Genomic DNA, 11,367 nt, shown 5'->3' on the forward strand with positions numbered 1-11,367 from the left:
TAGCCCTGGAAAATTCAATTGCCCTTTTTTTTTTTTTTTTTTTTTTTTTTTTGCATTTTAATATCCAGGTTAATTCTTGTTACTTATGCTTAATTTTATCTTTTGAGCAAATTGAAAGATAGATGTTTCTAATTTCTTTAAGTTCTAGTGAGTGAGGAAGAGACACTTGCAAAGGCAGCCTAAGAGATTGTATTTTCATTTTCCAGAAATAGTCATGGGGCTGGCACTCAAGACAGAATTCAGTGTATTTTTGAAACAAGTAGTGCATTGGACCTTGGCAGAATGATAAGCAGGTGGCAGAAGGACACCCACTCTAAATCCAAAATGTTATGAGACCTATGCTGTTCTTTTTTATTTACAGTTCTTTTCAAACTTTGCAGTCACCCACTAACTTCAGACATGAGTTTTCCATGACATAAAGATTATGACTCTATTAAAACTCTGACACCTCAAAGGGTTTACTGTGAAACCTTCTTTGGATTGTTGTGTTTCTGACAATTGAGATACACAGCTACCTAACAGGAGGGTAGACAAAAGATGGAGCCAGCCTTTTCTTAGGGGGGATCCATGGACAGGACAAGGATAATGGACACACATTAGAAAATTGTAAACTGCAAACAAATGTTAGAAATTTCTTTCTTTACTACAATGGTGGTCAAATATTGGACCAGGAGTGACAGAAATTGTGGAATCTCCATCCTGGGATATATTCACAGCTTGACTGGACATGGCCTTGAGGAACCTGAACTAACTGGACCTGGCTCAGGCAGAAGATTGGGCTAAAGACCTAAGTGGTTCAGGGACAACTGTTCCACTTCAAGCAGACCCTCTGGGCCACGTGCTGAGCAGCCACATAGGCTGAATATTTTACTGGCTCTAGAGAGGAATAAAGAAGGAGATGGAGTTGGCAGTGACATAAAACTTACCGTAGAACTTCTTCTGGGCCTGAAGTCCAGGCTTTAATGTAAAATATTCCCTGGGATGTACCGAGATGTACATGTACTGAGATGGCATGTACTGAGACAAATTCCAACGACTAAACCCTAAATACCCAGACAGATTATACAAAATATACCCTGATATATTATAAAAACATAGCAGATGTACTGATTTTCTCCAGACACCAACAAAAGGGGACTTGTGCAATTTAACTTGAGTTTTGTTCATTTTCAACAAGGTCAGCCACGCAGTCTCCATTGCTCGACTCTGCAACTGATGCAGGTTATAGTGGGTAACAGGCACAAGAAAATCCTACAATGATCAACAGCTCAGGAGCTAAAACATAAAGTGAAAAAACCTCAATCTCCAATTCCAGAGGGCAATAGGTACAATCAACTCACACGAGCAGTGAAAAGTGATTTTTCTATTTAGAAATTCCTGCCTGGAATGCCTTCCAGCACTCGGAGCTCTGGACTCCGAGACCACTATCCCAAGCTTTCCCTCTGGAGGGATGATGCCAGCTACTCTACCTCACTATAGTCACATTGTATACATCATATGTACACCTTCCAGATGGAAGTCTTCAATGCTAATTACTTGAAAGAATCGTAAGTCTATGAATATTTAGAGCTTGATCCTCTTTCCATTTAAGTTCCTTGAAATGTTGGTCTCTGGAGCAGGTCTGGGTTCTTACAGGGGCATGGTCAGGTTTCAGAGACCTGGAATTTACCTTGTAAAGGCAAATTCTCAGTCCTAGCTTTGAATCCGTGGATGCTCATGGCAGATTGCTCTTCCTGGTTATCATTCTGTCAGAAACTACTTTTTCCAGGATATTCTCTGGTCAGTGTCTGACCTCTTGAGGGGATAGTGATATGGGTGACTTTAAAAATTATTTTTCCTTATTGGATGTCTCTTATGCATATAAGAGTTCTCCCATTTTTAAGGTGGGGCAACATTAGAGAAACAGCTGAATAAAGAAATTAAAAGTGGGTTTTTAGTATCCAGAATCCAAGACGATAATTGAACAGTATTTATTATTGTGAAAAATAGTGGGTAGTTTCCATACTGATTTTTATGTAGGTCAATGTAGTTATATACATATAGTATGCATACAATATACAAATATTTCCTCTCTAATTATTTATTTTAATTAGAATCTTTTGGGGCATTAGTAGGTTTGGATGTTCTCTCTAAATGAACTCTTCTTGTCAAGGCCTGTTGGAACAGTGGGTTTTCTTGTGGTATTGAGGAGTATTGTTACTTTATTCTGTAATATTAAATACTTTTGGAGTAATAAGCTATTTTTTATCACAGGTTTTGGGGAAATTAAAGTGTAGATGGATGAGTTTGCTTTTGGTTGTTATAAAAATTTCTGTGCTACAGTCTTTGAATGTTAACCTATAAATAGTATGGGCAGAATTTTTACTAATTTCTAAGCTATGTAGTAAATACAGTAAACATTGGAAGCAAAGCTTATTGATATCTCATTAGAATGAAAAATGTAAATTTTGGCTGGGAAATATTACCTAATATGTATACCCTGGTGTTTTGAAGCTTAATTTGCCCAATAAGGCTAGTTCTGAATTTCGATATTTAAATTCAGAAGAACACTTACTAAATAGCAGGCTTATTAATGTCTAACAGCATGCACTGAAAATGGCTTTATTTGCCTAACTCCATTCCAAATGCATTGCAGAAAAAGTTTGCCTACAAATCAAGCATGTGGATATCTGTACAGGTGACAAGTACTTTGGAAAACAACATTCATCAGCTGAAATTTAAGAGACATTTGCTTCTGTTCTTAAACTTCTTGGCCTGGAACAGACTGCATTGAAAATCACTCAGACTGAGTCTTGAACTGATGGGGAGTTTGTGTGAACACAGTTACTGTACTGTGCAAATCTGTTTCAACATCAACCATTTAAAGGATCGGCATAAATTTAATTTCTATGAAGCTGCTCTTGTGTTAAGCAGTGACCAGTGCATAAATGATTTCAGGAAGCAGGACTGCTGATGAATATGCATTTTTTAAATGCCTCCAGTCAATGTCAGACATATTAAGAACTATAGCTAGTCTTCTTTACCACAAAGATAACTTCCAAGATGGATATTCCTTATTTGACATGGTGTAATCTGCACATATACCCAGAAGACAGTTGAATTCTTAAAATAATTTGTTTCTTCTTTACATTTAAGTATATTAGTGATGTTGATTAGATGTCAAAGCTTGGACAGTTTGTTATCCAGTGCTATGAACTTGGCAACATCTCTGGCAGAGAGTGGCATTTCAGCTTATTCCATTATTTAGACAGGGAAAGTGGAAGAAAAATCTTAACCTTTTAAAAATAAATTTTGATAACATTCTGAAATTTGCAAAAGGCCATCAGACTCAGCACCTGCTGTGTTGACCTCTGCTGACCTCTTCTGACAGAGGAAAACGCACTTAGGTCACAAAAAAGAATGTAGAACATTAAATAATTTAAGTGGTCAAGTTTACTATTCTAAAAAAAAAAGCCAACCTCTGCACTTTCTCCCTAAAAGAAACCAAAGCAGCAAATCTTTACACATAACTGAAAGTAATACTAAAGGAAAATGAAGATAATTTTCTTACTAGAAGGTAGCAAGTCTTCTCCTTGTTGCTATGTACTGGCAAAGCTTTATCAACTTGGATAGCGCAATGCCAGTTTTTTTGCCATCTCAGAAGCTGGCTTGGCAATGGAATACAATGAATCATCATTTCAAAACTCTCTCATCAACATAAGAGATTCGTTTAAATGCCTAAATACATAAAAACTTCCTTCACTATACACACCTAAGTTGGAATTTGTATTTAGGTTCACATTCAGGGCTTGATGATCTTACTCCCTTCTTGGCAACTGGATTATTTTTCCTTTCAACTGTAATAGGCTTTGTCTCTGTATCCATGACATAGTCAGACTGGACTGAGAGAATGCTGAGTAAGGCTAAATGATCTAGAAATTGACTGTCATACTTTGCACTTTTCTTCTAATTTGTTATATTGTTAAACCATTAGACTAAGACCACTTCAAAACTTGTGTCTCAGCTGTCTCTGCCTGAGAGCAGCAGTTATGTATTTACCAATGTGATAATCAAATTCTTCAGGCTGAAACTTCTTTTTTTTTTTGTATTTATATGGTATGTTTGATTTTCATCCAAATATGTGATAATAACTGATTAAAAGTGGAGGACACAACTACCGAGAGATAATAGTATTTAGACAGCAGAACATAACTTAAGCAGCAAGTTAGCTCCTTGAAACATTTAACACAGATTTCATATATAAAGATGTTCCTCCTTTTTTTTTTGTTCTATTTCAGACACAAAAAGTAGGAATACAGATTTCAAAGTTGTGTATGACTTAGCTGACAGATACAGATGGTTTGTAACTAATTTTAGGCTGCGTTTTCCATTCAGATTAACAGATTCTAATGTTAGAATCTTCAAGATACATGAAGAGTTGTCTTGAGAAGCAAAAGTTATTTATAAAGATGTTGGTTTGCTTTGGATGGAAAACTTCAAATGCATTATCTTTTCTCCATACTGCTACCAACATGCTATGAAACAAGATGTTTCAATACCGATGCCACCAATCTGTATGTCATTGAACACCTGTTTTTTACATGGTCTATTTGAAGATTAATTGCCTGTTTTGCAGCAAAAGCTTCTTGTCGGGAAAACCCATTTACGAACACTGCTTTTCTAGATCATTACCCTTAATGTAATCACATATACAACACAATGATTATTGAGTAACTACATTTAAATACTGCCATTTCCAAGTAAAAGAAAAAAAAAACCACAAACCAAACTATTACAAGTATTCTATATTCACTGTCATGGCTACAGTTGACTGCTAAGGCAGTGTCCTTGCATCTAAATCACCAAGCTGAGGTATAAATTTTTAGGAACGTTGAATGTAAGCTAAACACAAAGATCGTGAACAACTCTAGAACATTTTCCCCCAAAATACCAACATCTGGGAGGAAAACCAGGCAAATGATTATTTTTTGCATTTTGCAGATGCAGCATGTGTAAGTGGTATCTCGGTTGCAGTACTTTTCATCACTCAGAAAAAAATTTCAGTGCCAGAAGCCTGAGAAAATGATGGGACTGAGATAAGAACTGAAGATATGTGAAGATTTCAGAGCTTACAAAGGAAATGTGATGATTTTCTTGGCCCTGTCCTCTAAACTTTTTCCTATTGGAAAATTTTCACAGCCTCAACCAACTCCACAAGTGGGAGGTGTCCAGGCATGTACAAAAATCTTAACATGTGAGCAACTCATCAGAATGTAGTGTCCACCTGAATGCTGGGAACCATACAGCTTGGCAAAGCAGAGCAGCACCAAATGGGAGAAGCACACATGAAGCATTGTTATTTGTGTACATCTAACTGAAACTTTTATTTTTATTTAGTTTCGTATCTAGGTCAAGTGCAAGAGAAGCAAGCCTGTCTTACCTGCAGTGTACTCCATTAGTGTGATCGCTGTGCCAGAAATGACCAATTTTTCTATTATAATATTACTCCTACAAGTTGGCTGCCAAAAAAATGTTAAAGTTTTGCCAAATTATCTGCTCATATTTGTATAAAATATATGTTGCATATTAGATTAATATCACTGTATAGAGTGGAGACTGAATGGTTTTTTGTATGTGATGCCATATGTATTAAACAACCTTGATCAGTAAGTTGTTGTCCTCTACATTTAGTAAAGACATGAAAATACTCAAGTTCCTTGTTTGTCCTTTTCTTCTCAGTGTTCAGGTCTAGATAGTTACACATTGCACATCTCCACTAAAGCTCTTTCTAAATGGCCAGAACTCAGTCAAATGGACCCTAATTTAAAAAGACACGTTTTCCCTTGCTGGTAAAACAACAGGTTCAATACAGTTTGTGTTTTTATTGTGTGGTGGGTAAAGCTTAGCTTACGGCCATACCACCCTGTGAATGGCCAGTTAGTTCAGTTGCAGAGCATAAAATTCTTAATGTGACAAATTTCAGGGCTGTGGGCTGGACCTACTATTGGGTGCCAAATAAATGACATTAGTGAGGTGACCTTGTCCAGATGCTCACCCAGCCACTCTCTCGTTCCCCCTTCTCTCAACAGGACAGGGGGGAGAAAGTAAGATGAAAAAGGCTGTGGGCCAAGATGAAGACAGGGAGGTCACCTACCAATTACTATCGCAGGAAAACAGGCTTGATTTGGGGAAAATTAGTTTAATTTATAATACAGTTGAATGCCAAGAAACAAAGACCAAATCACCAGAACAGCTTTCCCCAGCTTTTTTCTCTGGTTCAACTTCATTCCCAACTCCTGTACTCCTATTCCTAGGGGGACAGGAAGCGGGGGCTGCGGCCAGTCCAAAACCGCCCCTCTCCTCACAGCTCCCTCAGGCCCAACCCACCCGCTCCAGCGGCCTCTCCACACCCCGCAGGGGAGTCGCTACCGCGGCACCTGGAGCACCTCCTGCCCCTCCTCCTCCTCACCTCGGTGCTCTCGGGGCCGTTTCTTACACTTTTTTCCTCACTCCTCAGGGCAACGCGGCGTTTTGCCCTTTCCGAAGGGGTTTTCACAGAGGCGCCGCCAGCTCGGCCGGTTGGCTCAGCCGCGCCCCGCGCTGAGGGGCCGCTCTGGAACCGGCTGGAAGCGGCTAGAAGCGGCTGGAAGCGGGCGCGCGGGGCAGCCCCGGCCTCTCCTCACACAGGCGGCTGCCGGGCCCCGGACACGGCGCCCGGTAAATCCTGACAGGAAACCTGTTGTAAAGTTAAAAAATGGTTGTATGACGATGTTGCCTGTATCAGAAGGATAGCGGAATCGAAGTCTCAGGTAACTCATTATTATCCTATGCTGTTTATTAAGTCGGTCTATTTTTCATAACTTTTTGACAATTACAAAGTAAAGCAAAAGTGTGGTTTTGAAATCTAATGTGTATCTTAGGTTTCATGTTGTAAAAGCTAAGGCTATTTAAATCCTTTTATGAACATTGTAGGAATCGCATTATGTCTAAAGGGTGAAGAAAAGTCTTCACTAGTTTCTCATAAAAGAATTAATTCAAGCTGGATACTTTTTAAAGATCTCTTTCCTTGTTTGTCTTCCTGACCCTGAGATGTTCAGTCATTTATATTAAATGAACTTTGCTGTGGACCTGTGTGTCAAACCAGCGCTACAGTGTTAAACTGTGAATATGAAAGATTATCATCTTGGCTGCTACATGATATTGCAATTAAAGTCATCTTCAGCTGTTACTTGCTTTTTCTTATCAAATGGAAACATGACATTTCAGAGCATGTTAATTCCCAGTCTTTTCTGGCATGTTCTTTCTCTAGTGACGTGGTAAGTCAGAAGCACGACAGGGAAAAGTATCCCCACAAGCCTGATTTGAAGGTTAGACTCAACCTCCACAAAGTTCCTAAACGATGGGAAAAGTTTGGATTAAGTTTGAGGCATTTTTCAGCATGGAAATCAAGCAGTTACGTTAGGACTGAGTGCAACTGCCATCACCTGAGGTGGAGGAGAACTGCCAAAAGTGAGTCTTGTGGATTGCCCTGTTGGATTTAGCGTCTGTATTTTGCTTAAGTCCTGTCTTAAATCCTGTTTCTAAGACACAGGCTGATTCCTCTCTCTCTGACAGTCATGGCCAATTGGAATGTGGCAATTTAGCTAAGTAGAAGGGTCTGGGTTTGGTAAGCAACACAGCTGAAAGTGTGATAGATAATAAATGGAAACTAATTGTGTTCAAACTACTATTGGGCCAACAATGGCTCTAATTTATACAAAAGGAAATGAGTAGCAACCCTTAGAGTAAGAGTTAGTTTTCAGGAGGATAGGAATTTAGCAGGTAAGGGCTTTCTCTTTGTAGCGGAGCAGGAAAGAAAATGAAAAAAAGTCTAGTTAGTCATTGCTATTTCAGCTTTTTATTTCTAGCTGTTTCATCTGTTTTCAAGTGAAAACTGTTTTCCTACTTTATAAATTCATTAGTAAGGAAAAAAAAGTTAGCAATTGTTTTCTGAAGAACAGAGTGTGTTGCCAAATGGCTAGGCTTCAAAATGCCTGGTTTGAAAACAGAGTAAGAAAAGTGAACTCAATTTCCTAGTAGTGTGCATCTGATAGGGGAGAAAAATGAAGCCTGTTTATCAGTGGAGCCTCTTTACACTGGAGTCTGTTCTTGCTATGACCAAGATACATAGACTCATGATTTTTAAGATTCAGAAGTTACTGTTAATAAAAAATATGTGGGGAAAGCATCTAATGGTTTTTCCATTCTGAATATTGCTACTGTTTAGAAATGAAAAATGTAGTAATGACTGACTCAAGTGAGACAATTGAAGACAGCTGTTACTATTTCTAGTATCAAAATAATCAATGTTTTTTGGAATAGCAATCATAAAATCAATAGACAAATGAATGGTATTTTACTTGGGAATTAAATGTTTATTGTTGAACTAGACTGTGTATAGTTTTTTTTTTTCCCGATATGGCAAATAGAACAGTAGGTTGAACTGATGAAGTAATTTCAAATTATATCACTTCTGTCTTTTATTTTTAATATTTCATAGGTGGATACAGCTGTTATCTCGGCAACCATCCTGTCTTTAGTTTCTGGAGATTTATAAGGTATGACCAAATACGAATATTTTATCAGTCTAAATCAAACTTCATTCTCTTTTAATTTAAATCTTATGAGTGCATTGATTGTAAAGCTCCTCAAATGGACTATAATACCGCAAAGATGAATGAGAACATTTATAAAAGCTTCAGCTAGCTGCGGTGTTTATAAAATACTTCAAAGCAATTGCAAGTGACCTACATACCATAGCAAGCATCAGTTTAACTACCAAATTGTACAATGAATTAGATAATAACTCTAGTGTGGATTTTTAAAGCTGGAATAGAAGTTACTTTCAAAAAAGAGATTTTTAATGCTTTAGGTGGTAAAAAGGTATCTCTGGTTTTGAACTGTCCTGTCTCTTCATAAGTAAATCAGGTATCAGCTAAATGCAGCAAACTGTCCAGGATATTGTGGAATAGACACGATCTTTGTAAAAGGTAAAAAGTAAAAGGAAATGGGTGAAGAAAATACATAGGCAACTTGCTAGTGGTGGATATCTGTCTGCATGTATTGTTGTTGGGTTGTAGGTTGTTCCCTCTTTGTTGGAAACAAGAAAAGGTTGTTAAAACCAGGTGATCTCCCAAATCCCCATGTTACCTTGTTGTTCTGTTCTGGATGTTTTCTTCTGAAAATGTGCTGTGTCTTTGAAAGTATTGTTCTTTCTAATATATTGTACAAATTCTAAGTAATGCAAATGGCTTTGATCTAAGGAACAAAAAAGTGAAAACAGGTGGAGCACACTTTTCCAGTTGATAATGACTGAAGCCCCTTTTTTTCTCAAATATTCAGTTTGTACATTGAACTGGCTTATGTTGGTGTAGAGCATGATACATGGAAGCATACATATAAAGGATGTTAAATTTTTGGTCTGGAGTATTATTAGTGACCACTATTTGACTCGGGACAGTATTTATCATTGCTTCTTTGAGGTCTAGATATTGATTCCTGGCTTATGTATTTGCATGCTGTGCGTTGTTTCTTTAGCTGCTTTCCAAAACCCTTCTTGTGGTATTCCAGAAGGAAGACCAGAACAGAAGATTAAGACAAGTAAATTATGCTTGTTGTAAAGTAAAAAGAGCTATGCTACCATTAGTGGCATTAACACCTTGAGTTTTTCAGAAAAGGGTTGAGTCTTCTGAAAATGAAGATAGAAAAGATAAGCTTCACTGATTGCTACAAAGAGCCCTGCAGACATTGTCAAACAATACTTCTGTGATAGCTAGTCATTTGATTCTGAGTCATTCATTTCTTTTCTCTGTGGAGGTAAACTTGACAGCTCAGCTATTCTTATTAGCAGGGCAAAAAGCTCTGAAAAATCCATAACCATATGCAATTTTCTTCTACCCTGTCCCTGTGCATCTCTTGCTCTAGTGTAAGTTTTTGATAGAACTTATTTTTCCTAGTTTAACCTGTTTAATACACAAGTTCCTTGGTTTGTTCAGAATTTGACAAAATAGCCTAGTGTTTAAACAAGGTTTATTTTACCAGGTGTTATTAGTAGTCAGCATTACTACCAGTTTATGTTGTAGAATTCAGAGTCAGTCTAAACCACTTGTTTTTATAAAAACAAATTTTAGGATATGCCTTTCTGCAGCTTTAAAGCTTATTTTGCTAATCCATTTATTCCTATAATTTGTGAAATTCCGTCTAATTAAAGCCTGGTTAGTGGTTATCTCAAAAATGCGTATATGCACAAATGAGTTTTAGTTGTACATCCCAATTGTTCTTAAAAGCAGGAAAGAAAGATAATTAAGATCTGCAGTTTAACTACAACACTAACAATGTTGAGCTCTGTTTGGACACACAAGGGGAGGAGAATTCTGAAATGGAAAGCTGTTTACAGAGTGCCTCCTATCAATTCTCCCGTATGTTTGTATTAAATGTGATGTATCCAGTTGAAACTGCAAAAATGTTTTGTCAAATTTCATGCATCAGGATATAAACAACTGAAGTCAAGTACTTGTGCTTGAGTCAAAGCTGAGTTGGACCTCTTAAAAAAAAAAAGTTTAAAACATGTTTAAAACTGTTCATTAATGCTGGATAGTTAGCGGATTTTATTGCTATCTTCATGTCTATGTTTCTGTTTCTCTTTGGAAATAGGGATTGTTTGCTTAAAATAATGTATCATACTGTTAACTGGGAGAAAAGAATGGGGTTTTTTCTCCCAAATGTCTGACAGCTCTAACTAGATACGAGTGTTTTTCAAGCAGCACTCTATATAATAGAGCATGTTAACAATTATAATGGTCTTTTTGATTACATGGGCTTGGCTATATGATGAATAAATTGATCACTTTCTTAATTTTAGTTGAAATATGAGAGAAAATAAAAATCACGTGGAATGATGAAGTATCTGTTTCGTAAGTCTACATTAACATAGTAGGAATCTTGTCTGAGTCAGATCAGTAACAAAACTTAGTATGTTATCAAATATTTGTGTGTATATGTATATGGTACTCATTGACTACAGCTCAGTTAACTATTAATTATGCAAGGATAGCAGCGTGTAGTCAGCCTTTAGTTCTTCAATGTCTTCTCTTGGATTAACCCCCAGATTATTAATGGGAGCCTATGACAAAGGAGCATGAAAAGTATTATCCTAGTTTTCTTCAGGTGATACTATCATAGTTCTGGACAAAAAGACTATAAACAGTTGTGTTGGGTTCTTTGAATGGTTTGGAGCCTATAACTGCTAGAATCTCTTTCTTTTGGCCCAGTACCTTTGTGCCTAGATGATCTGACATCTGGGCTATGATGACCTTAAAAGTCAATAGCTAATCTGCTGAAACTGATGCA

General features: G+C 37.3%; 1 long non-coding RNA gene across 1 annotated transcript in view; it reads left to right on the top strand.

The window, feature by feature from the left end:
* Positions 1 to 5,686, top strand: part of LOC106891388 — a 97,946-nt gene extending 92,260 nt beyond the window's left edge. Inside the window, exon 2 of the long non-coding RNA XR_001412679.1 lies at positions 4,981 to 5,686. This is a non-coding gene — a long non-coding RNA (uncharacterized LOC106891388). The remainder of the gene's footprint in view (positions 1 to 4,980) is intronic.
* The last annotated feature ends 5,681 nt before the right edge of the window (positions 5,687 to 11,367 follow it).

The sequence above is a fragment of the Calidris pugnax genome, unplaced genomic scaffold, assembly GCF_001431845.1.
Source record: "Calidris pugnax isolate Ruff unplaced genomic scaffold, ASM143184v1 scaffold27, whole genome shotgun sequence".
NCBI lineage: Eukaryota > Metazoa > Chordata > Aves > Charadriiformes > Scolopacidae > Calidris > Calidris pugnax.